The 26,758-nt window shown below is 44.9% G+C and overlaps 1 long non-coding RNA gene across 1 annotated transcript in view; it reads right to left on the bottom strand.

Moving 5' to 3' along the window:
- The window catches only part of LOC116592452, a 65,973-nt gene extending 47,974 nt beyond the window's left edge, over window positions 1-17,999 (bottom strand). The window contains exons 1-2 of the long non-coding RNA XR_004286489.1: window positions 17,854-17,999; window positions 16,077-16,158 (exon numbers count right to left, since the gene is read on the bottom strand). This is a non-coding gene — a long non-coding RNA (uncharacterized LOC116592452). The remainder of the gene's footprint in view (window positions 1-16,076; window positions 16,159-17,853) is intronic.
- Window positions 18,000-26,758: the final 8,759 nt, after the last annotated feature.

The following is a 26,758-nucleotide window of genomic DNA, read 5'->3' as shown; positions in this document are numbered from 1 at the left end:
ATGTTCTCTCTGTTCTGCTCCCCACTAGGCCTCCCCCTTCTCTCACTTTGGCTTTCTGTCCAGATTCCTTTTGTGGGTTCAGTCCAGCCTCTGGGGGTTCATTACTGCTGCGGGTGGCTCTTTTAAGCCCAACTCCCTACACCACTGGCTCCCTCTTGTGGCTCTAGAGGGTCACTGCATACCGCTGAGCTGCCAGCAACTTCCAGAGAGGCTTTGACCCTGGGAGAGCAGTTCCACCCTAACCGCCTCCCCCAAGGTAGCTGAACAATTCCGCACGTTGTCAGGAGTCCGTCAAGATGCTGTCTTCTAACTCTAAAGACATTCCCAGAGAGCAGTTTGGGTCTCCTAATGAATGTGAGGGCTCTTCTTAGGATTTCTGAGAATCATGACCCTTTCATGATTTCTCATGTTCTTCTATGAGGGTTTCCAAGAGGCATCAAAAGAACACACCTGAACTGTGTTGTTTAATTCAAATTTGCTGAGAGTAGGGGCACCTGGGCAGCTCAGTTGGTTAATTAAGCATCTGCCTTCAGCTCAGGTCATGATTTCGGGGTCCTGGGATGGAGTTTTGGGCTCCTGGCTCAGTGGCAGGGATGGCCTGTTTCTCCCTCTCCCCCTGCTTGTGTTCCCTGTGTCAGATAAATAAGTCTTTAAAAAAAAATTTGCTGAGAGTAGAACTTAAATTATTTTCATATAAAGATAAGCATATGTAAATATGTAAGGTGATGAATGTGTTCATTAACTAGATGGAATGCTTCACAATGTATACCCATACCAAGTATTTTACAGTTTAATATGTCAGTTATCCATGAATACAGCTGGGGGAGAGGAAGCAAAGTCTGCAGGGTTGAAGTTCGCGTGTGTGTCAGAGTGAGTGAGGGTATGCGTGAGAGAAGTGTGTGCATGTGTGTTGTATGCAAATGTAGCTGGGAGGAGAAAAAGGAGTGACAAAAACTTCTGCATCTCTTTACAGGTCTTGGGGGAGGGGAGGGATTTTAAAATTCATTTACTGTGCACCTGGGTGGCTCAGTCAGTTAAGCATCTGCCTTCGGTGGGGCTGGGATCAAGTCTCAAAGCAGACTCCCTGCTCTGTGGGGAGTCTGCTTCTCCCTCTGGCCCTCACCCTGCTCGCTCTCCCTCGGTCTCTTTCTCAAATAAATAAAACTTTAAAAAAAATTTTTTAAAAATTCATTTGCTTTACTTACAGATGTCAAGCAATCAAAATATACCAGCACTGGGGACGCCAAAAGTAACCAGATACGATCCCGCTACCAAGGCTCTCTTTTACAGTTAATGGGAGACAGTTTATAGGAAACACTGGCCTAGGAGCAAGCACTGAATGGCACAGAATCAGAAGATGTGATGTTGAGCCTCTCCTCCACCACTATGCAGCTTTGTGATCTTCGAAATAATGCAGGAGTTGGAAGAAAGGCGAACAGGGACAGCCCTGCCCAAAGAGGGAACCACCCCTAAAAGGATTTACACCATGGGGAAAGGAGCCCTCCACCCTTTCCCAAGCCATAGTAGAGGACAAAAACCTGACTGGATGACAGGCACAGGAAGGGTTAATCAGGTTAAAATAGATGACAACAAGCCCATAAAACCCCCTTGACTCAGAAACTCCGGTGACAACCCTCTCAGGTCCCCTCCCTCCTCGGGAGCTTTGTGCTATCGCTCAATAAACTTTGCTGCCAACCACTCTGTCTGGTCATCTACCTCTTTATTCTTCAAAGTAGTGTGAGCAAAAACCTCGGCATTAAAGTAAAAGAAGTCCTGTAACAGAAATAGTCACTTGACCTCATTGAGTCTCAAGTTTTCTTCATCTGTGAAATGAGGACAAAAATACCCCCTCATTTGTCTTCATTGCCCCGTTGTGAGGGTCAGCTGAACTTGTGAATGTGCTCTGAAAACCCCACACCAATGCAGCTAGACGCTGTTATTCTCAGTATAATTTGGCCCTTCCAAAAGCTGTATTTTTTTCTAAAATACCTTCCTGCAATTTGTGCCTGGAAATTCTGACCCACAGAGTCACTCTTAAGGGGTTTTCCTAACTGGGCAAGGCATTGTTACCTGGAGGGCCCAGCGGTTATCTGCAGTAGCTCGTCTATCCCACGAATCCACCCACGGATTACGTCTACCCGCATTCCAGTGGAGAGGCTCAGTGGGAACTGGTGACTTACCCCACACAGCAGGGCCAGGTTCTAGCTCTTTAACTGGAACTCCCGACCACTGTGTTATCTACCTACTGGCTCCAGCATGGAGATCACCCAGACTATACCTGAGACTATGTCTCTTTCCCCAGTAGCTTCCAACCACCATGCCCATTTGGGCTGGGTCATATCGTTTTGGCGTTTTGGTACTGCTACCACTATCATAGTGGGGATAATCCTTAGCTCAGTTCTGATACAAATTTGTGGCTGAGGCTGACATGCCCAGCCAGTATCTCCTTGGCGCTCACCTCTAAATACCAACAGCTGTTTTTGTAAACACCTGCTTTTTCTTTGCTGAGGGCTGTTTTGGGATGCCAATGAGTCAGCACCTCCAGATGCAGCCCCCAGGCAAAGTCAGAAGAGGTGTGGATAAATACATCAAGTTTCTCATCCCTTGGGCACTGGATAACTGAGGAATATTCTAGAGTGTTTCCCAGTGGGATTAAATCCCAGTATCTCCCAGAGGGCTCTTGCTTGATACACACCCTTATTGGCTTCCTGCCCTTCCCTGTCTCTACGAGTGCTTCCTGGGAACCCCTCACATATCCACTACTTACACCCAAATCCTTGTGTCTGAGTCTGATTCAGGAAAACGCAAACTAGGACAGTTGGTACTGGAAGTTAAACTTGGAATGGCATTGTGGAATCAGACCATTAAGCAGCCCAATGGCAACAAGGGCCCATTGTGAGTCTTATCTGGGGCTTTGAAAGATTCTAGAAGATTCTCTCTTTAGCTTGTGAATAAGTTGGGTAAGACTCACTTGCAGTGCCGAAATGGAGTCTGCTGGAAGGAGATGCATCCGCTTATGCAATGGCTTTGGCACTGGCATATCAGAGATTCAGTGGCAAAAGATTATAGAGCTGGTTAATTGTTGAAGAAAACAACAAGCTCAGATCAGCCAACCATCAACTTGGAACATAGCGTAAAAGCCAGAAGACTTTGGGGCGCCTTGGTGGCTCAGTTGGTTAAGTGTCTGACTCTTGGTTTGGCTCAGATCATGATCTCAGGGTTGTGAGATAGAGCCCCATGTCAGGCTCTGAGCTCAGTAAGGAGTTTGCTAGAAGTTTCTCTCTCTCTCTCAAATAAATCTTTAAAAAAAAAAAAAAAGCCAGAAGGCTTCGCAGGCAACATTTTAAGAACCCTCCTCCACTGCAGCTGGAGGGTCAGTCAAAAAGAAAACCAGGTCTAGGACTGGATTTTCAGGCTGTTGCAGTAACAAGAGGTTGAAGTCACAGCCTTGGCCATATCTCCCATAAGGAAGTGAGGGCCCTGATAAGAGTGGGACTCTGAGATGGGACATCTGGGGTGATGTGCCCCAGAAGCTCTAGGCTGTCACAGCAGCCCTCTCCCAGTAACAGAGCGACCACCTACCACCTGGAGATTAGACCAAGGCCTCCCCGCCGCCAGATACCTTGCTAGACAGTGTTTGCTAGCCTCGAGATTTGCTCCTCCAACTCCTATTTGCAGCTGTATCAATAATTACGGTCCTGTCTTAGTAAGGCTTGGAAAGGGAGTAATATCCCCGCTACCGGAAGGAGGCAATCATTCAGGAAACCTGGCCCGAATTCTAAACGACTCCCAGGTGAGTTCCGCCAGCTGTTCTATAGAACCGTCCTGCTTCTACACGGAGGAACTGAACCATCTTGTCCCTTCATGTTAGTGGCTTGAAACTGGCCATGGTGGAATTATGTCCCAACTAAAAATCAGTAAACGCCACGTATTGAAGTCAGAGTTTTTTCTCCTCCTCCCCTCGTGCCACTTCCCCTCCGCTCCCGCGTTTTCCTCCTTCTTCATAGAGAGCTGGCCTACCACCAGCATACCACCGTGAGACACGGAGCCTGGAGGCAAGCCCCAAGTGACAAATGTTGCGCAGCCAAGGTACCTTCTACTGGCTCTTAGGGTAGGACGGCTTCCCACACAGAACAGAATCAGGAGACGGCCAGGAGTCGGTCCCCTGCACAAGTCAGATTTAAAACAAGATCCGGCTCCAAAAAGCACCAATGAGCTGCCTGAGTTGCCGCCCATATCAGCCAATCAGGATTAGGCTCTTCCAACCAATCAGGATAAGGTCTTTCCAACCAATCAGGATGAAGCACTACTTTTCTTTCCTTTATTAACATATTTGACCCAGGGGACCGGGAACCCGAGTGGGCACTTTCTCTGTATAAAGAAAGCCTTCCCCCTCTTTTTTCTTTCTTTTCTTTTCTTATTTTTCTTTTCTTTCTTTCTTTCTTTCTTTTTTTTTTTTTTTAGGAGACAATCCTAACTAATTATTTTCTATTGTTTGTGTGTGTGTGGTTGCTCCATGTGGATTGTCCTGTGTCTTTTGGCTGGGACTTAGCTTGTTTTTGTTGCAACCCACACCGAGAAACTGGGTGAGGGCTGCCATTCTTCACTGTGGCAGCTGACACCAGCCTTTGTCCATTTGCGCTTGATCTTTTCTGTTAGGTAGGCTAGGAAGACCCGTACTGGCTCCCCTGACTTGACTCCCACGTGCACCGTGGTCTAGCAGTCATTAACAAAGGCCTCTGGAGGGTTGTCTCTCTGCCTTGCTTGCCATTATGGCAATAACTTCCACCTTGCCTCTGATGGGCAAATGCCTCCCTGCTCCCCCCCCCCCGCCCCCATACAATGACTAGAGCCCAAGTTTAACGTTATATATCCTTCAGTCAGTCTTGGTCTACAGAAGGCGGCCACTGCTGAACTGTTCAGGGGTGTTGGTGTAAGCCCTCCCAGCTAATGGTTCTTTATCTGTTGGAGAAAGTGTCTACCATGCCTTCCCCAGGATGTGAGTCCTGATTCATGAGAGTGAGTCAAATAAAAAAGTTTTGCCTTATTTTCTGTGGCCCAACGGTAACTCAATACTCTGAAGATGAATTTCCATACTTGTTTTCCTGGTCCCTCAGTGTATGAACAGGATGCCTATATCAATCAGCTAGCAGAACTGACCGGGGAGTCCATTAGAAATGCAGAATCTCAGGCTCCTCCCAAACACCGAATCAGAACTGATTTTTAATGAGCTCCCAGGTGATTCATCTTTATATGAAAGGATGAGAAGCCCTGTTTCAGAACTTTCCAGAGACCCCAGCAGAGAAGAGTCTTCAGTTTCTTAGGCTCGAGTAAAAGAGCTAATTTTCTCCGACTCCATCATCACCAACCTCCTTGTCATCATCAGTGACTGTCAGCGTTATCACCTCCAGCAGGATCGATCAGGCGGACACTTCATCGTGGACCAGCACATATGGAGCAGACAATGCCTTGTCCTAGCTGACCCCTTTTCTACAAGTATATTTATAAAGTAAACCATTTATTTTTTCCCTATCTGACAGGATTCTGTAACTTATTTGCTTTCACTCAGAGTTTTAAATCACCTTCTCTGGCAATTCCCACTTTCCCCAACTCCTCCACCCTCGACTGCTTCTCATCTGCCCAACATGCCAGGTTCCTTCCTCACCCTGCCCCTCCACCTTTGTGCACTTACTAGAAGGCTTCTGCTGTTGTCAGAACTGCCAAAGACAACAATGCTTCAACTGGCAGGAAACAGTCTTCACACTCAGGATTTCCTATTATGTGCAGCCTTTTCCAGAAACACAATTGCATCTAAAAATAGAAACTGCCTGGATTTACCTTCATCTCAACACAATGACTCCATGGCCACTGTGACTGGCCTTGAATGAGGGCCAAACACTTTGAAACACAGAGACACTCTAGCAATGGAGGTGAAGGAAGCCACTTCCAGGGACTTCCAAGTGAGGGTAGGCAGCTGTTTACTTATTCCCCATTCTTTGTTATTTTGCTCGGTTTTGCCAGTAAAGCTGGGGTAGGAGGAAGGAAAGAGAGGAAGACAGGGGGCCATGGACCGAAAGGAAGGAATTCAGGGAAAAGGGCTAAGGAAGAACAGGAGGTGGGAGTGACAACTGTGGGGCCGAGGAGGTGACTCATGAGGAAAGGAAAAGTGGCAGGTGTGTTGTTGAGGAAGAAAAGTGAACTGGAGAAGGAAGAGAGGAAAAGGACCACAATAGGATTTTCAGCAGTCTCCACGCAGCTGGAATGGCCAGGGCTTCACAGCTGGCTCACGGTTTCCTGAGAGTGGAGAATGAAGAGAGCCGTGTTTAATGTCCGTGCCAAGTTTGGTGTTGTTTATTTTCTTCTTTACAATCCCCAGAGTAGCAGAACCTCCTCTGAGGAAGAGATGTTCTCACCTCTATCCTCATTCCCTTCTGTCGGACACGTGTGTTGGGGATGGAGAGGGACAGGGCATGGAGGAGGTCAAACAGTGTCTTGAAAGCTAGAGAGGTGTCTGCCCCGTCAACCTGAGACCAGAGAAAATAAGCTGTTGCTAAATACAGTTCTCAGACTCCTGTTTGAGAAGACACCACAGCCTAAGAAGTAAGCCCTAAGAAGTTGGATATTGGAGGAGGTGATCCTGGCAGAGAATTTCTAGTGATGATTCTGGGAGAACATTTTTCATGACCTGAAAATTCAGAAGCAAAAGCAAATGGAGAACTGGTGAGAAGTCAGGAGACAAGTGCATTGGAGGGTACCTGGAGAGAAATAAGCAGAAGGCTGGGAGTTTTCCAGGGCTGGCAGGCTCTCCTGACTCAGAGTTAAGCAGAGCTAAGGGTAGGCCCAGCTCTGCCCTTTCCCACTGGGGGGCCTGGAAGCACTCTCATCCTTTCTCTAAGCCTCAGGGGCCCCATCTGTGAAACCTGGACGAGGACACCCACTTCCTAAGGTGTTTGTGATGATTCCGGGGTTTGTGAATGAAAAGTTCCACTTCCTGTTTGTTCTATTTGGGGGGATTACAGATAGAGTCAGGATTTAGGAGGTGTTAACAAAAGAGCTTTGACCTGAAGTCAGACATTGGACCAGAGAAAGAAGGAGATGCAAGGGAGCAAAAATTAGAGTTCATATTCAGATCTGGTGAATGAAGAGAGAATATTGGAACCCTAAGGACCCAGACTTTGTGACACAGGGAGAAATGGTGGCAGTGGAGAAAGAGCCAGTTTCTTGTATATACTGTGCCTCAGGACAACCAAAGAGATGTAGAAAGTGTCTCCCTCTAGGAGTGTTCCGCCTAATAAATGAAGATAGCGAGAATTAAAAATGTAACCATTTTGCAACCTCTAATGAAATAAAGGGCCTAGGACCTGATCATTGTGTCAGTTATCAATTTATTGCCTCTCAGCCCCCTACCACCCTTCAGTACCTGCTCCGTAATAATGGATTGGACTCTTGAAGCAGTTTTTTTGAACAATGAGTGCAATGTTAAGCTTTGTCAGTAGAGGGCGGAGGAGGGACACTGCTGGAGAATGGGGGTTTTTCTCAGTCTGCGTTCCAGTATTGTTTTTCTTGGTCCAACCGCGTGGCCTCTCAAGGGTGCTTGCTCTGCCCCAGCCACGTGCTTAGGCCGTGCAGTCCCTCAGAGACCTCAGAGTCCTAGCCTGGGCCCAGCGATCACCTTGACTCGGCACTGCGCTCTCCAGGCCTCACCCGGGCAGTGGAGCCCCAGCTCCTCCTCTGCACTGTTCAGCATCAGCTGACTTGTGCCTGAGGACACTGTTCCCAACATGAACGCTGCGCGCAGGCCTTCCACCCTTAGCAGCCGCCAGCTCCCACCGTTGCCGGCATCCGTGGAGTCTTTCTGGCTTGCCTGGCGACTGTGGACTAGCTCTGGCCAAGAAGCCCAATGAACTCAACTGCCTTCATCTGCTGTGCACAACCAGACCTGCTCCAACTAAGGGGCAGCCTCAGTCTTTGGAGAACCCTCTCTCCAAGCTCATTTCTCCATGAGTATTCTCCCTTAGATATTGGATACCATACATCATCCTTCTTTACAGTTATTCTCCTATCACAGTTAATCATTCTTTATATGATTAAAAATAAGGGAATGCCTACTACTAACCTCACAAAGACACAGCTGGAGTCATGGGGCCTTGCTGGAAACACAACACACCTATAAGATATTCTTGTCAAAACATCAATCTTGAATCTAAGCAAGACTTCGACACAAGTATTCAAGAAACTCACAGGACACAGAGACATGTCCAATGATATCATCAGATGCAATCAGCAAAATCCAGGCTATGGGAAACTCCAAAGAAAAAGAACCAGAATTCTCCAACAAATGAGAGAAAGAATCTGTAAATTAAAAGAGACTTAGAAGGCCTATTAGCCAATTAAAATTCATTGACCTTCTTTGAATCTGGATTCAAACAAGCTGTTAAAAAAGATTTATGAGCCAATGGAGGAAATTTACTGGATACTTGATGATGTTGAGGTAATTATTTTTAAAACTACAAGAGCTAATGAAGGAAATACGAACACTGAATGTTTGATGATATTAAGGAAATAATTTTTCTTTTTGGATATGATATTACTGTGGATATTTTAAGAGCTTTGATCTTTTAGGTTTACTTACTAAAATATTAACAGATGGTTTGGTATGATGTTGGGGATTTGCTTCAGAAGAATCCATGCATGGGGTAGAAATGGATAGGAGAATATACTGGCCCTGAGTCGACAGTATCAGAACTGGGTGATGAGTACACGAGCTGATTAAAAACCTTTTTCAACTCCTACAGATTGATAAGAAAAAAGGCAACCTAAGTGAAAAATAAGCAAGGGGTATAAATAGGCAATCCATGAAAGAAATATAAACAGCCAAATGAACATGTAAATGTGCTCAGCCTTGCTGGTAATAAAGAAAATGCAAATATAAAACAACAATGGAAGATCAATGAGATGGGGAAATGGGTATTCCCATTCGTATTACCATACAGAAGGACAAGTGGGCAGAATCTTTCAGATGTAAAACGTGCATTTCTATAAACCCAATTCTTTTGCTTATGGTCAGACATATGGGCAAGAATATTTGTTTATTGCCATATTTTTTTTTTTGAAATAGCAACACCCTAGAAGCAAACTAAATATCCATCAATGAAGAAGTGGTTGACCAAAAGGAGTAGCTAAAACATGATGTGATATATCCACACAAGGGACTCTGTAGCCATTTTAAAAGGCTTCATGAGCTGATATAATAAAGCACTCTAAGACATATTGTTTAGTGCAAAAAAAGCATGTTACAGAGTAATGTGTTCCAACTGATCCCATTTCTGTAAATAAAACTAAATACACCTTGTGGGTGGGGGGACACCTACAACGTGTCCCCTTAAAAATGGAATGTTGTAAATGTTTACATTTCCATGTAAATATTTACTTGTATTCATATGACTTTGTATATACACATACTCTGCTTTGTTGATTTTTCATAATACTTTCATGGTGTTTATGTCATTTACTTTTCTTTTACTTTGTAAGAATTTACTAAATTTGGCAAGAAATAAGTCGTGATGAACTGAACATAAGTGATCCCTCCAGGGTATGGTGGGAGACCCAAGGCAGGGAAGTGAGAGCTTGGTGGGGGCCCACACGCCAGAGGCTATGCCCACAGCCAGGCCCTGGCCCACCCTGCCCCACCCACCTTACCTGCCTGGTTCAGTTAACACATAGATAATCAGACAAGTTTTAAGATAGAGAAAACTCAAACAAGTTTTTACTATTTAAAAGGTTTCCTCAAATGTGTCTTGTCATAGGACTTTCAGGCCAGTGAGTTCAATTCCTGATTTTTAAGGATGCTGAGGAGCTGAGGCCCAGGGAAGCTAAGGGAGTTACCCAAGGCCTCCGGACTATTTGGCATTTTAAAAAGTTCTCTTGCACAGTACTAAGAGGGCAACCAGGAAAGCATTCCCAGGAAAGCTCTGAACGTTTGGGAACAATGAGGAAGTAACTAGGGGATTATATGTTCAGGACAAGCATTCAGAATTCCAGCAAATTTGCTGACAGCCATTATGAGTGACCGGCATCCCGGGGTAAATCACCAGGATCAGGAGAATGAATCATCCCAGGCTTTGTTCTTTGTAGGACAGCACATTTTTCTCCCGCTCCCTCTGTTCTACATCACGGGATTGTTTCCATCAGGGTCACCGGGCTGAAGGACCCACTAAATCTGGCCTCAGTCCTATCTTGGCAAGCGGCCATGACCAGGGTGATGGAGGAGTGTTTACACATGTCAGATCCCAGGAACATTTTCTCTGTTCTGTCTGATAAAGCCCAGAGTCAGATAGGCAGTGGTGAAGAGCACTGGACGAAGAGCCGGCTCACCTGCGGGTGGCTTTTGTTCTGCCCTGAATCCAGCTGTGTGAGCCTGAACTGGTCATTTAAGGCTTTCAAAGCAGGCACAATAAACAGGTTAGATGTGACTCCCCAGGTCTCATGCCCCAGGAACCTGCTTTGGGATGAAAGTAGCTTCCAGCCTGAAGATCCGTTTTCAAAATCTGTTCTCTCAAGCAGAGTGAGAAAGAAGTGCAAGTTTATAGCCATGACCAGTATAGAGCCAAGGCCAGATGTAAGGAAGAGAAAGAATCAAGGTGGACATCACTACCCTATCCAGGTAGAGCAAGAAGACTCACCCTGGGAGCCAGCTGTTTGTAGCGGAGGCCTGGAGCACTATGTTGAGAAGAATCTAAAGGAAAGCTGAGCTCAGGGAAGAGAGTTCCCTGACCCATGAATGATGTCAGCCATAGTTGAGGAGGGTGAGGGCACACCATGTTTTTGCTACCCTTGCTCCTAATTACTGTATTTATGTTCCTATAGCCATGAACCCGGGGACCCAATATGAAGCAGGAAAATGCATGTGATGAAACCTTTTTAGAAAAAAATTTCAGGGGCACCTGGGTGGCTCAGTCAGTTAAGCATCTGCCTTCGGCTCATGTCATGATCCCAGGTTCCAGGATTGAACCTCGTATCAGGACTGCTGCTCAGTGGCGAGTCTGCTTTTCCCTCTACCCCTCACCGTGCTCTCATGTTCTTTCTCACTCTCTTTCTCTCAAAGAAATAAAATCTTAAAAAAAAAAAAGAAAAGAAAAGAAAAGAAAAAAATTCAGAAAGCTGGCTGATTTGGGGTATAATTAGCAGATAAGGGGGTGGGGAATCTAGATGCCTGGGCTCTGTTCCTTGGCCTGTCACTAAGTAACTAAGAATCTTGGAGGAAATCAATGTGTTGGGATATCGATGTTGGGATCTGTATGTTCCGGCTCTGTTGTGGACTAAGATGTGATAAGGAAGGTGCTAAAAGGCCTTTGGAAGTGGAGATGGCTTGTAGACCAGCCCTGGTGTTCCTTCAGCCACAGGAAGTATTTCTTAGGGGCAGTTTGGCCCAGTTTTGTCTTGTTTTAATTAATGCTGTAATTGTCCAACATAAGAAAAAACAAAGTGAATTATAAACATTTCTCTTATGATATGTAAAAAAGGGCAGAAAAGAGAGACCAAAAGAAAATTATCTGGTTTTGGGGGGGGGGGTTGTTTTTGTTTTTTGTTCTTTGAGAGTAGCCAAGAGGGGCAGAGGAAGAGAGAGAATCTTTAGTAGGTTCCACGTCCAGTGCGGAGCCTATCACAGGGCTGGATCACAGGGCGTGACCTGAGCTGAAATCAAGAGTTGGATCCTCAACCAACTGAGCCACCTAGGAGCCCCCAAAATTACCTGTATTCCTATCATTCAAATCCAACATTTGATATCTTATATTCCCTTGATCTGAAGAGAAGTTGATATAAATGTCTTCTGTGATAACTAACAGATTCACCTTTTTGGGCTCCTTTTCAGGAAACTGAACTGCAGACGAAGAGAGTGTTTTATTTAATATTAATTTAATTTAATAATATTAAATATTCATTAAATAATTATTTAACACAATTGGTAATAATAATTTTATGTTATTTTATCTTTTTTTTTTTTTAAAGAGGAGGCTGAGAACAAAGGTGTTACAAGCCTGTTCTTTTTTTTTTTCCCAAAGATTTTATTTATTTATTTGACAGAGAGAGGGAGATCACAAGTAGGCAGAGAGGCAGGCAGAGACTGAAGGGGAGCCAAGCAGAAAGTCCAATGTGGGGCTCGATCCCAGGACCCTGAGACCATGACCTGAGCCGAAGGCAGTGGCTTAACCCACTAAACCACCCAGGCGTCTCTTATTTTATCATTATTATTATGAATGACTAACCAGGGCCAAATGAGGGTGACACTCTTTATGCCAGCATCACTTCTAACTTTGTGTATAAAATTGAGGCAAACCTGGTCCTTTTTGAAATTACATGTAAAAGTGAGTGAGGACTAGAAAGTAACAGATAAAAATAATAAACTACTTTTAAATTTTTTATTTGATGCTGCTAAGTTATCTTATTTGATAAAATAAAATGAAAATCACTTGCAAGGATGAAGGAAAACCCTAGAATCGTTTTCCAAGGCAGGGTGAGGTATCTAGTATACAGTACTTGTTAAACCTATTGGCTCTGACGTCAGACAGGCCGAAATCCTGGCTCCTCCCAAATAATAAGGATAATAGTGGGAGCCAAACTCTTATAATAAATCATTTCATATATATGTACATATATATCCTATTGTCTCTGTTTCTCTGGAGAGCTCTAATGCAACATGCCAAGTCCCTAGGACAATGTCTAGCACATACCAAGCACACAATAAATCTTGTTAAGATACATCATGTTGAATCAAACACGATGAGGTTAAGTCTGTGTTGGGCTCCCTTAGAAGATCTTTGGTAGCAAGTATACAGAGCAGAAACTGTTGCTAGGACTGAGAAGAGGAGTACCCTTGCTGGCAAGAACTAAAAGCAACAACGAATGCCAGAAATTTCTCAAGTTCAGAAGCTATGCCACTGAAGTTGTGGTTCCAGCCTCTCCCTCTCTTATCTACACAGCACACCATTGCTAGAACGTTCTAAAGTGCCTTTTAAAATGCTACTAGCTAAGGGTGCTAGGGTAGCTCAGTTGGTTGAAATGCTACCAGCTCAGTGAGGGTGAACTCATTCATTGACCCCATGAGTATTTATTGAGGCACTGGGCCTGATTCTGGGGATAAAACAGTGAGTGAAATACCACATCCTTGTCCAGGGAGTGTAGAGCCTAGTGAGGGAGCCAGACACCCACACATACAGACACCTCTCCGGGCTTAAACTGATACAGCAACAAAAAATAACTTGGTGCTGCGAAGGGGATCACTGAGGAGACCTTAATTCAGAAAGATTTCCTGAAACTCCCACTACTTTGTACCCTCCTCACCCCAGGGCACCACTTTGATTTAGGTTCGATGGATTTTTTAAATTTTATTTTTATTTTTATTTTTTTTTGTCTTATAGATACTAGAGGCAGTCAGTCACAAAAGGGAGGTCTCTGAGAGTGGAGGAACCCAAGGCTCCAGGGCATGACACCATTTGTCCCAAATTACCCACCTCAGCCATGGAGGGACCTGGATTTGAACTTGAATCCATCTTCTTCCTCCTTCTCGCTCCCCTCATTCTCTCCCTTTCTCCACCTCCCCCAGCATCACTGGGGGGGCACCCACTCAGCCTTTGCCCATGCTGTTCCTGGGTGTTTCCCTTCTCGCTGCTGCTCAGCTAAACCCCTCTGTGTGGTCTAACCCTAAGTGCAATGGGAGAGGAAAAAAGGGGGGTGGCGGCACAAGCTGAAGGCGGTAAGGAATGCAAGGGGGTCTATGTTGGACCTTGAAGGTTGTGTGGGATGTAGGATTTAGCTAAGAGAAATGTGGGCAAAGAGGGCCTGGATTTGGGGAGCAGTGGAAGAGGTTATATGTGCTGCCAGTGACCAACACGAAGCCATTTGAGTGGTCTGGGAGAACTGTGGAAGGTGGGATATTAACGCAGCGATATTATCATGGAAAAAAACAGACAACATGCCTGCCCTCAAGGAATTCTCTATTAACTGGAAATGCAGAAGAAAAAAAAAATCTCTTTAATAACTCCTCATGCCCTGGCACAATCCTGGGCACTGCATAGTTTCCAAAGTTCAATACCAGACTGACGGGCCGAAATTCTTTTGAACTCAGTAGAGAGCCGACTCCAAACCTTTCCATCTGCTGACTCCTTCTTTGTACACGAAGACCACATTTTCCATTTGCCTTAAAACAGCTTAACATTTTTGCTGCATTACTGAGGCCACTTTAATTTATCACTTTGTTTTAAAGAACCACACCATCCAAAAATAGCACAAAATTACTCATTCTGTTCGAGGGTAGATGGTACGTACTGTAACCTTCACAGGAGGCGTGTAATCTCTTATTGATCGGACCAGTGTGAATACAGTCCCGATTATCTGTGCATTCTAATGGTCTCAAATGGGAGCTGCTCAGTGTTTGTGAAGCAGGTTACCTGTTTTTTCCCCCTCCAGAGCCACTGAAGGATGGCTGAGCAGCCACAGAAAGAAGCTGCACGACTGGGTTCTGAATTCCTCCCTTATCCAGGCCCAGGCAGGCTCAGATATTTTAGAAAGAGTTGACTTACCAAACTTTCTCTCCCCCAGCTCTTCATAATGTTATTTCGTGTCTTTATTTCTCAAACGTTTAGTTTTACATTGGATTTCATATTTTAAGCACAGAAGAACATGGTTTAGGATTTCATTGGAGCCTGGGCAGATCATTTAAAGGGAGAATTTTTTGAGAAATAGGAGTCAGGGCTGGGCTTTCCAGAAATTTTGTTGGGATTACTTGTGATTGTTCTTATTTTTATAGCAATTATAGTTTCCTCTCCCCACCACTTGCCTTGTGTCCTCCCTATCCTCCCTCACCCCCCGCCAGAACAAAAGAGGGCTCCTTTTGAGTGCTCTGTCATGAAAAATCACCATAATGGAATATATATGAGGATTAGGAATAGAAATGTCAGGCCTTATTAAGTCTCAGTAGTCAAACTCTTGTGTTTCCCATTAGGGCTCCAGTGTTTGAGCTCTTCCAGAGAGGAAGAATTCTGCCTGTCCCATAGGAAACGCTGCCCCTCCCCCAGACTTAGCAGAACCTTGCCTGGGGTCAGTCATTATTGGAAGCCTGCAGTGTTTTCCACTTTTTTTGACTTTTAGAAAATTCTATTTCAGAGGAGACCTTTGGGAGCTTCGTGTAATCAAATTCTGTCAAGGAGGGGAAAGTCTAGCTGTTAGTATATTATTAAATGCCCTGTATAACTACAGAATCTGGGCATTCATAATCTCTCTCCCCAAGGAGCTCAGAGAGCTTTGGAAACATTACTTTCTTTTATTCAACCTCACAAGGGACATGAAGAAAAGGGGGGGGGGGCAGGCTCTTTAAGCAATCCTCCCAGCATGCTCAGCTGTCTTAGTCCCATATTCCTTATTTCTATTCTGGGCTTCTATAACTCAGGAGAAATGTGGACGAAGGTAGAGCCACCAGAGAAATGAACTACGAAGGTAGAGCCACCAGAATGGGGGCAGTCGTCAGCGTCTGGAGGCACTCCTGCACTTGGAACAAAGCAATGATCTTGTTCTTGAGTGGACTTGTAAGTCCACTTGTGAGGGAGGAAAGGAGGTGCCTTCTTTACTGCCTGGGAATTAGCAGATGACTTCAGGAGCCCAGAAATGAGCCATTGGCCCAGGGTAAACCTTGCTCAAAAGGCAAGCTCCCCCACCTTCTGCTGCTAAGGAGAGCTTCTGACACATCTCCCTGGCCATCTTCCACTTTAGAGAATGATTGTGCTTATCAGCATAGACCCACCTTCCTGTGGGCTGCCAAGAAGTATCTGGGTTAGTGGGAGTTTCTAGCTGTAGGAGCCGCCAGCCCAGGATGTGAACTATGGTGATTCCGTATTGAACTTTGTGGTCAGAGTGACCACGCGCACTCTCTCAGGGGAAGAGTCCCTGATGTCAGACCAGTCTCTAGGCAAAAAGTAAACCAAGGGGCATCTCTTCCCTTCGGGCATCTAGATTCCTCTGGAGTGTAGATGGAAATAGTTGGAAACCTTAACACACATTCACATCTCTTCCTCATCTACAACTTTGCTCAGTCGGCTTTACAGAAAAGACTGAATGAAATTATTCTTGGTGAGATTCTGTTGCTTCTCCCAGGGGTATTTGCATCTGTAAAAGAGCCAAACTTGAGGTCAAAGAGTAAAACTAATATAGAGGAGGTATTGGGAAGTAAGGGAAGCATTTTAGCCATAGTACATCCCTCCCCTAGACAAAGATTCTCCCAGAAGCGTGGCAGATGCCTGCTCTCCCTTCTCAAAGATGTGGGACAGGGGCACCTGGGTGGCTCAGTGGGTTAAAGCCTCTGCCTTCAGCTCAGGTTATGATCTCAGGGTCCTGGGATCAAACCCCACATCGGGCTCTCTGCTTGGCAGGAAGCCTGCTTCCCTCTCTCTCTCTGCTTGCCTCTCTGCCTACTTGTGATCTCTGTCTGTCCAATAAATAAATAAAATCTTTTTAAAAAAAATGTGGGACATACAAGAGAGCAGCAAGGAGCGTGGAGATTAATCACGGCTTCACCAGCTGAGTGACTCAGCCCTGACCCCTCCCGCTTCTGGACATAGGTCTGTGTCTCTGAAGAATGAAGGACAGAAGGAAGACCCAGTCCACACCATTCCTTCCACCATCTCCTCTCCTCCTGCCTCTTCCTCCCCCTCACTGTTGGGGGCCCTGAACTGATAACAGCGTTTACTCCAGGCCAGCTGTGTAAGCCACAGCGGGAAATCAGGGCCTATCGCGAGTCACCCCCAGAAGTTCTGTGTAGGTTGAATAGGGAGCAGCAATCTGGTGGAAGGGTGGAGCGGGCAGGCGCGTGCTCTACATAGTCCGGTGCCCTCCCCACCTCCACCCAAGCCGCTCTTCGGCTCTAAGGCTTACCAGCTCTCGTACGTCCTTCGGCTCTAACACTTACCTTATCCCCAAGATACCGTATAGCCTAGAGTTTTAGGATTCAAAATGTCAGCCTCAACTCTGGAATCTGACCTAGTGGCTACTTCAGACGGAACGTCTCTCCAGCCCTTCTGTGCTTTTTTTTTTTTTTTTTTTTTAAAGATTTTACTTGTTTATTTGAGAAAGGGATCACAGGCAGGGGAGAGACAGAGAGAAAGAGAGAGAGAGAGAGAGAGAGAGACTCCCCGCTGAGCAAGGAGCCCTATGCGGGGCTCTATCCAAGGACCCAGGGATCATAACCTGAGCCCAAGGCAGCCGCTTAACCAACTTGAGCCACCCAGGCTCCCCCTTCCGTGCTATCTGCCTTCCGTCTTTTCCTGCTCTGCCCTCCGACGTCAAACAGGCTGGAGAAAGGCAGGCCCCTTTCCGCCGCAGCTGTGAGCCCGCTGGGGCCTCCCGTCTTACGAAGCTGGGAGCGTGGTGCCGGAAAGCCCTTCAGATCCCCGCAGGCCCGGCAGAGGCACGAGGCCGGGCAGGGTTGCAGCTGGAAAGGGAGTAACAACCGGTTCTATCAGAGCAACTTGCATGAGAGCCGACCGGCCGGACACGGGCACCAACGCTAACACGAATTAAACAGAGTCACTGCAGAACCGGTATTGCTCTTTTTCAGTCCCTGGGAGCCTCCTGCCAAGATCAGAGCGATCCCCACGGATGTGATGAGTGTGGGCAAGGCCAGAAAAGGGACCGGCCCGCGCCGGCGACACGTGTGTTATTTTAACCTTCTGCAAGGCTATTCTTAGTCTGTACACCTTGTTCTATCTCAGATGCGATCCAGATGGTTCACAACCTAATGGTGTTGCTTCAACAGAGATTTGTAGGTAACCAGACCAAGCGTACACTACGTCAGGAGCTGCTCACCTGGGGGCCCTGTGGTTCGGGTCACCGGCGTGTCCCCGGGCAACGCGCTAATCAAGGTGCTGGAAGCTGAGGACACACGGTGAACTCCTTCTCTCCCCTCATGGGCCAGGTGCACAGGCAGGTAACTTTAAAGTGATCCCAGACGCAGAAAGAGCCAAAGGAGCCGGGAGGAGGGGCCGCTGACTTGGCGTGGCGGTGGGGGCGGGGCCTTGGAAGACAGAGGTGAGGCGAGGCTTACAGGTTGAGAGGAGTTCCCCAGGTGAGAGGGAGGAGGGAGGGCATTCCCGGCAGGGGGAGCTCTCCTGTTGTGCATTGCGTGGAACTCCCGTGGGGGTGGCAAAGGAAGCCCGCAAAGGGGAAGAAAAACGATTGCCTACTCTGCCTTATCTATTCTTCTCACCCGGCTCTGATTCCTGAAGAGAGAAAGGACACACGGAGGGATGGTTTTGAGCCGCTTAAAGGAGGTTGGATAATGTTGGAATGCTGTTTCTAGTCAGGAAGAAAACCAACAAAAACCCAACCTGCAAACAGGAATGTCCATGCATCGGGAAATAGTGAAACAAATATGGTACACCCAGCTATGTTATGGGCAGTCTGTAGTCATTAAAAAAAAAAAAAAAAAAAAAAAAAGATCTACATGTGCAAACACAAAGAGATAGCTGAGAAACACTGTTAATTAAAAAAAGCAAGTAAAAGAAAAATATGTATAATTATAGTAGGTTCCCATTTATGTAGAGATATGTAATTTTTTTTGCATTTATGTGTTTTCTGTGCATTTACACATACAAACACATAGAAGATACTATGTGATTACACATACAAACACTAGAAGATACTCAGCTTCTGGGGAGGGAGGTGGGTTAGAGAAAGGCAAAGGAAAAGAAACTTTTAACTTTTATTTAATTCACTTCCATATTATTTACATTTTTACAAGAGCATGTATTACTTGGGTAATTTTTTTTTTTTCCCAGTGGGAGAAAAAGCACTGGATTCAAAGACAGAGATCCTCCAAGAAGTCGTAGAGAGTGGTCTTTGCTCCTTCCCTTCACTCCCCGCAATCATCTAAATTCAGGAGAAACTGAGATGCCCCAGAAACTCCCCTCTCCCCTCCTGGCCATCAAGAATAATGCCAGCACAGAGAACCAGAGGAAAGTAGTGTACTAGGAGTACTGGATTTGTTTGTGGGCTTCCCTATTGTTAGAAACAGATGGTTTATTTCATTTACTCTCGGGAGTTATTTTTCTGGTGGTAAGTAATTCAAGGGATCCTTTGTGATCACCTGTGAATACATAAAACAGTGATATTGCAATTAAAATAAAATAAATTAAATTAATTAAAATAAATCATTAAAGTCAACTTTAATGCTGACATAAGGAATATAATCTAAATTCTAACGTGCATTTAAATTATAACGTTGTGTCAGAGGCTATTGGACCTAGGGATAATATTTTCTAAAATGTCTTCTCTTACCCAGTTCCCCACCCCACCCATCCATCCATGATTTCATTTGATCAACCACAAAACAGAAGTATCAAGCTCGAACAATGCTTCAATGATACCCTGTTAGAGCCTGTTCCACCAACACCACATGGGCTTGGTGGGGGGGGTCATCTACCTAGAGTCTCCTATGTCAAATAAACTCCAATAATCCATGAGGGGTCCCTGATTACCTACAAGATTCCTTTCTCGGACTTCTGGTTCAAGTCTGATCTAGAAAGAGCTCCTGGCCTTCTTAACCCTCAACTTGCCAGGGATAGAAAATGACCATAAGTAATAGAACTTTATTCTGCCTCAGGAATGAGAGGCTGTAGGGTTTGAGGGCTCTGCCCATTGTTTAGTTCTGGAGGAAAGGTCACTTAACCTGCTTAAGCCCCCATTTTCTCGCATCTGCACAGAGTCTAGGCCAGAGAATGTGTTTAAGTTGTATGTACCCCTGGCAGAGCGGGGGCGGGAGCTGTGAGATTACAGAAGATTTTATTTTTGAGTAGAGCTTGGCTGTCACACCCCAAAGCAAAGCAACCCACAGAAAACTATTTTCTTTTGTATAAATATTCCCACAGTGAAAAACTAGAGGTAAGAATGTTATAGATCCCCAAGGCCAAAGCTGTCTAAGTCAGAGTTTTGTAACTGGGATCCTAGAACACAATTCAGAGGGCTCATGTTTAGTTGGAGCAGGGAATAAAAATCTGTCTTTATCTTTACTAACCTCTTTCAGAAATTTAGTAACTTTTCTCTTTTAACTGTGATCACAAACCACAGTAGTATTATCAGTCAGGACCTGTGATTTAGTCACCAATAGAAATCACAGATAATTTTATAGTACATGACAGTTGTCCCACATATCTCAATTTATTTGCTTTCATCTCTACTCCCAAATTACGGTAGCTATTCAACCTGCAATTAGACCTAGTTAGTTAATACTTAATATAGAGGCACACATGTTATTACATCACAGATTTAAAAGAATATCCCAATAACTATATTTCAGGATAGTCAGATTTCTTTATAACCCAATGTGTATTTTTTTTAAACTTTTATTTAAAGACCTGAGAGGGGTCCATTAACTTTGCTAGACTGCCAAAGGGATCCACGCCCAATAAAGGTTAAGAACCCCTGCTCTAAGTGGGGTTAGAGTGGGGTTTGTAAATGTTCCTAAAGGTCTGTGTCAATGTCACTTTATTTACACATTCCTGAGATTCAGCCTCTAGCTCATTGAGCTCTTCCTAACCAAATATGCTGAGGAAGAAGCTGCATCTGTGTAAACATCATCCAGCTAAAGTGTCAGGTTTCCTCCTCTTCTTCACAGTTGTTTGAAGCCAACAGCTAAAGGCATTAGAAGGATCAAATATCCTGTATGGCTGGATGAAGAGAGAGGAACTTCTATGGAATTACAACCCAGGCATTTTGGTTGAACCCTGTGAACTTGTTTGCTTTGCTTAGAGTTAAGTGCAACGATGAAGTGTTCTGAAAATGAAAGAAGTCACAAACCTATAAGTTGTTGGTTTGATTCTCTCCATGGGCAATTAGGGCATCACCTAATACCTGCCTAACACTTTGATTATGAACAGTCTTGCTTTTGATCTAGATTGGGTACAACAGATGGCTTTCTCCCTGATCTCATCAAGGTATCATTGAGTTAGAAGGGTTCCGAGGCCATCTCCAGGCTTACAGAGGGAAAAGGTGCTGTGGTTGCTTGCTGATGGTTGCCATGGTGAGGAGATGTAGCTATGTGCATGTTCTGTGATTATCCTCAGTCTAGTCCGAACTGGTACCAATGGCCATCTTTACTTGAGACCCAGATAGAAATACATTCTTGACCATTCCTTTGGTGTCCCTTCTCTGTGCTGAAGAGAAAGGGGAACCTCAGTACTTGCAACTATTTTGCCAACTAGTTGATTTAACACCATGACATTGTAGAAAACTGCCTGGGATGCCCCAAAATAATATAGCACAATTGATAAGGGGAATTTATTTAAAATAATTTGATCAAAGAAAATGTGATTTCTGTGCTTCCCTCCCACTTATTGATATCATAAAGTTTGATCTCATGGCTTTGGTTCAGAAACAATTCTTCAAACCTGATGCTTACTGATTCAGTTTCCTTGGCTTTGCTTCTCTTGTAGGCCATGATAGGCAGGGTTAAAGCTGTCTTGCATTTACAGAGTGCTCTGTCTTTTACAAAACAGCTTTTATTTTTACACTCTCTCTGGAGGCATCTCTCAACAGGCAGGAAAGCTCAATTGTTATCACTATTCCCATTTTACAGATAAAGAAACAGGGGCTCCAAGAAATCAGGTGACTTACCCAGGATCTTACTCTCAGTTCAGTGCTCTCTCAGCCATAAGATATTGCCTTCCAGCGTCTGCTTGCTTATATCATGTTCTTCTAAAGAAAGGAAATACTTTTTTTGTTTGTTTGTTTCAGTGGGGGAGGGGAAGAGGGAGAATGAGAGAGAGAATCCCAAGTAGGATCCACACCCAGACAGAACCTGCTGCAGGGCTCGATCTCATCATCCCAAGATCGTGATCTGAACCAAAATCAAGAGCTGGTCGCCTTACTGACTGAGCCACCTAGGGGCCCCAAAGAAATCTTCCTAAAAGAAAATGAAAACAAACCAATATTCTTATATGATCAAAATGCACTGTCATTCACCTATCAACTCTTCTCATGCTGGCCAAGCTAGAGATGACGTTTCTGGTTTTCTTCTCTTTCCTCCTATTTTAGCAGGATTTAAAGTATCTGCTTAACCATTTACACTTCATCCTTCCACCAGTTCAAGTTAGTAAGAACACGCGTTGTTCAAGCACAGGGAGTCTGCAGAAGGGTTCTTTTTAGGATCTCAAATCAAATGATCCAGTCCAGGTTTTGTAAATACATTTTCTTACAAGCGCCACTTCTGATGCCAGAGGCAGATGCAGGTGTTGGAAGTTTATCTTAGGACACACAAGGAAGTGAGCAAGCAGAGGAAACCATCTTGACAGAGATGAAGACAAGCTTTGTGGAGCACCAAAATGTTCCTCTAGAGACCGCAGTAACCCCAGAGGCTCAAAGCAGTGTGGTAGCCAGAATTTCTCTGCCTCTGCTTTTGTGCCATAATCAACTGCCAAATCCCCAGCTACCAAATCTCACAACTTCTACTGCTTCATGGCTCTGCTTACCACCTTTTGTGTGTTGGCGTCCGTCTCTACACCTTGGCAGTCCTAAGCCTATGTCTTTCTGGGAACTCCAAGGACCAGAAATCAACTTCTTCGGTAGTTCAAACAGAACCCTCCTAGAGAAGGTTATTATTCGTTTTTTTTAGGTCCCTTGTGTGTCCCTGCACCAGTCAGTGAGGGTAGAGGGATGGGGGGTACACTTGTCGCCAGGGATTTAGAGTCCTATCTCAGCCACATGTTGTGGGAAGGAGCTCTCCAAGAAAGTGGTGATCCACGAACAACCTGAGGTAATTTTTCTGAAAAGAAAAAAAAGTGTCCTTGGCAGGGAATTTGGACTTCATGGCCTGATCTGAATATTTTCCTAAATATAGTTAAGTGCTTTCACAATTTCAAGTTTCAATTTCTTCTAGAAAATAAGAATCTATCAGATTGAATGTTAGCTGGTTTTTAAATGAATCTCAAATCTATAGAACACTCATAAGACATTGGGGTATGTGCAGAAAGGAACAGAACAAAGAAAAACCATTATATACTGTCTATGTCTCCAAAAGAGTCTTTATCTTCTTTAAAAGACTTTATTTGAGAGAGAGAGGGTATGCGCAGAAGGGGCCAAGGGAGAAGCAGACTCCCTGGTTAAGTAGAGAGTCTGACGCCGAGCTCGATCCTAGGACCCTGAGATCATGATCTGAGCCAAAGACAGATGCTTAATTGACTGAGCCACCCAGGTGCCCTTCAAGAGTCTTTTAGTAACAAATAGTACCAGTTGTGTTTCTTCATTTGCAAGCAACAGAAATCAACACTGGCAATCTAAGCAAAGTAAAATGTACTGGGAGAATACTGAAAGGAAACAGGGCATCTCTGGGGACTTTGAAACAGGAATCTTAGGACTGGTAGGCCTTATAGCAGGACAATATGTCTGAGCACACCACTGCGATCAAAGAGCTCTAGATGCTCATGCAGGTGGTGAAATTATAAAGAAAAGCGAGAAAATCACCTTCATAAAAGTTGGGTTAATAGTAAACTCAAGAAATAAAGATAGGATGGGTTACATAATTTATAGGTCCCCCGGCAAAATGCAGAATGATTCGTTGAAAGATTATAGAATTTCGAGATGACAACTGCAGAACATTAACGCAAGCCCCAGACACTTCTAAGCAGGGAGTCCTGTGTGACTGCCCAGCTTACACACCCATGAAGTCGTCCCTGAATGAGGACAAGGGTTTCAGTTGGTGAAGGGCACGGAGGAGGCTCTAAGAGGCAAATAATCATGACCGTAGTCCTACATGGGCACTTGCTTTCAATTCTTTATAAATCTTTTGTGTAGTTTTATGTGCTCTTCTTGAAGTAGTGTTATATTTCACAATTTAAAAAAAAAAAAAAAAAGGACCATACCTCCTGTCCTGTGTTAATTGTACAACATTCAATATACCAGGATAAAGAGTCTGAGTGGCCCAGTTCAGACTGCCATAGAGGAATAGTAATCGAATAATAATAACAAAAATGAAAAGGCAGGGGCGCCAGGGTGGCTCAGTGGGTTGAGCCTCTGCCTTCGGCTCAGGTCATGATCTCAGGGTCCTGGGATCGAGTCCCGAGTCCGGCTCTCTGCTCAGTGGGGAGCCTGCTTCCCTTCCTCTCTCTCTGCCTGCCTCTCTGCCTACTTGTGATCTCTTCTGTCAAATAAATAAATAAATAAATAAAATCTTAAAAAAAAAAAAATGAAAAGGCAAACTAGACCAAGATGAAGAGACAAAGAAGAATGCTGCGTCGAAGAGCTCAGAGTTCCTGAGCCGTTAGTCCGTGCTTGAGATGCTATCTGAAGTCACTCATTAAGCATTTGTTATCACCCTGTGAAATAGGGCCCCCCCCTTTAGCTTCCAGAGTGGGTTGTGGGTGCTGAACTTGTGACCATGATCTCACACTGTGAGGGAAAGAGAATTCCTTAAAAAGAAAGCGGGATGTTGGGGTATAGAATGGTTGTGGGTAGCCAAGAAAGGCCAAAATCCACTACATCAAGTAAGAAGAGAGGGCTTTACTATAGGCTTTTCTGTTCTGCATTTAATAATCATTTGCCCGGGGGTGCCTGGGTGGGTTAAAGCCTCTGCCTTCAGCTCGGGTCATGATCCCAGGGTCCTGGGATTGAGCCCCACATCGAGCTCTCTGCTCCTTGGGGAGCCTGCTTCCTCCTCTCTCTCTGCCTGCCTCTCTGCCTACTTGTGATCTCTGTCAAATAAATAAATAAAATATTAAAAAAAAATCATTTGCTGGTTTCCAAAGTTGGAAAGAGAGAGGAACAAAGTTGAACAATACAGTGATCTTCAAGTTACTATCCTATGTCACTAAGAAAAAAGGGGGAAGAAGGGGAGGAAAATCTCTAAAATACAAAGAAATATACATGAAGTGCTTCGTAACTAAAGAAGCAAGTTGTGGGTGTGTCCAGGGTCAGCATTACACATTACATTCCCAAGGTAGCTTCAGCCCTGCAAAGATGGACCCAGAAGCTTAAACCCTGTGCGAGGCCATCTCCTCCATAATGCAGGGCCCTCAAAAGTAACCTGGCCACAGACGTGGTTGCTTTCTTGCCAGCCTGGAACAGCTGAGAGGCAGGCACACTATTCACATTAGGTTCACGGACATGCAAAGCTGCCAAGAGGGGGGCTCACGAGGAGGCAGAAATCTGGAAATGCCATTAGTGACAGATGCAGCCCGGCATGCCTGTCTGTAGAGGCACCAGCTCTGGCCCTTGGGACCGAGGCAGATTCATCTCGGATCCTGACAGCCCCTCAGGGCCAACCTGAGAACAGGGTGAGTGGGTGGTGGGCCACACAGAAGGACCCCATAAAGCCAGGCCAGTTGTTGGTCACAAGGGTTCAAGTCCTTGGAGGCTGTCCAACCTGACTTTGGAATTAGGAATCTGAGATCCTCCCTCCACTGTCTCACCTTGGGCAAGTTAATTTACCCCTCCCTGCCTTATTTCCCGGGTGCAAAATGGGGAAGCCATATTCTGGGCTGGTTAGGATTAAATGAGATGATACAGAGACACTGGCAGTGGTAATTATTGTTAATCGTGTCTATGTAAAATGAGGGAACGAGTGGAAGGATCTCTAAATCTCTTTCTTTCTTTTTTTTTTTTTTAAGATTTTATTTGTTTATTTTGACAGACAGAGACACAGTGAGAGAGGGAACAGAAAGAGGAGGAGTGGAAGAGGGAGAGAGAGGCAGGCTTCCCACTGAGCAGGGAACCTGATGCAGGGCTCGGTCCCAGAGTCCTGGGATCCTGACCGGAACTGAAGGCAGATGCTTAATGACTGAGCCACCCAGGCACCCCTCTAAGTCCCTTTCTAATAGTGACATTCTGTGATAATCTTGAGGCTAAAGTATTTATGAGTTTGAATTTCTATTAGCAGAAGTAGCTGTTCCGTTGAAGGCACTATCTGTGCGTGAATTTTCACTTCTGTTTTTATGCCTGTTAAAATCTCTGGCGATCTTCACACGCGGGCTCATGCAAAAGACAACTCTTTTAACCTAACCGCTTGAACATTTATAACCGGTGCAGCCAAATGTTGAACAGGGAGGAAAACTTGGAGACTGAATCTGTCTATTTTTAATCAGTCCTACCTTCTCCAGAGAGTTCGTTCAGGAAGGTAGGAATTGAGGCCCAGAGGGGCACACATCAGTGCGAGGAAGGTCACGTGACAGGAGAATTCTAGATTTAGAAGTTCAACGTGGAGATTACACTTGCTGAAAATATTCTTAATGTATATTTTCGTGGTAAATTGTTAACATTCTTTCCATATTTCCTAACCTCAGCTATTCCCTTTCCTCCACTGTGGTTAAGGGTAAAAATTCAGGAATGGATAACTTTCAGAGAACTGAGGAGACAGGACTTTGCCTGTGGTCAGGGAAAAAAAAAAAAATCAAAAAGGGAAATTTCAGTTGCTTCGAAGCTGGTTTGTGAAAAGTCAGCACAGGGGAAAGGCAGTGGGAGGAGGCCTCTCCAGGGGCCCAGTTGAGGCTCCAACTCCCCATTTGTCTTAATTTGGCTTGTGGTTCTGCAGGCCCAGGAAAACACAGACTTGCGCTAATGTAGCCCAGGCAAAATGTTGGAAGGAAGAAAGTTTAGACATTTTGTACAAGCTACCGAAAATAAAAGCAATAAGAGAGGTACTGTAACTTCTCAAGGGCACTAAAAAGAGTCCTCAAATACATCCTCAAAGAAACTGGGCTGTTTATTGTGGTGTCACATTTATGAC

Source organism: Mustela erminea, chromosome 1, assembly GCF_009829155.1.
Source record: "Mustela erminea isolate mMusErm1 chromosome 1, mMusErm1.Pri, whole genome shotgun sequence".
NCBI classification, from domain to species: domain Eukaryota; kingdom Metazoa; phylum Chordata; class Mammalia; order Carnivora; family Mustelidae; genus Mustela; species Mustela erminea.
This window is presented reverse-complemented; position numbering and strand designations above follow the sequence as displayed.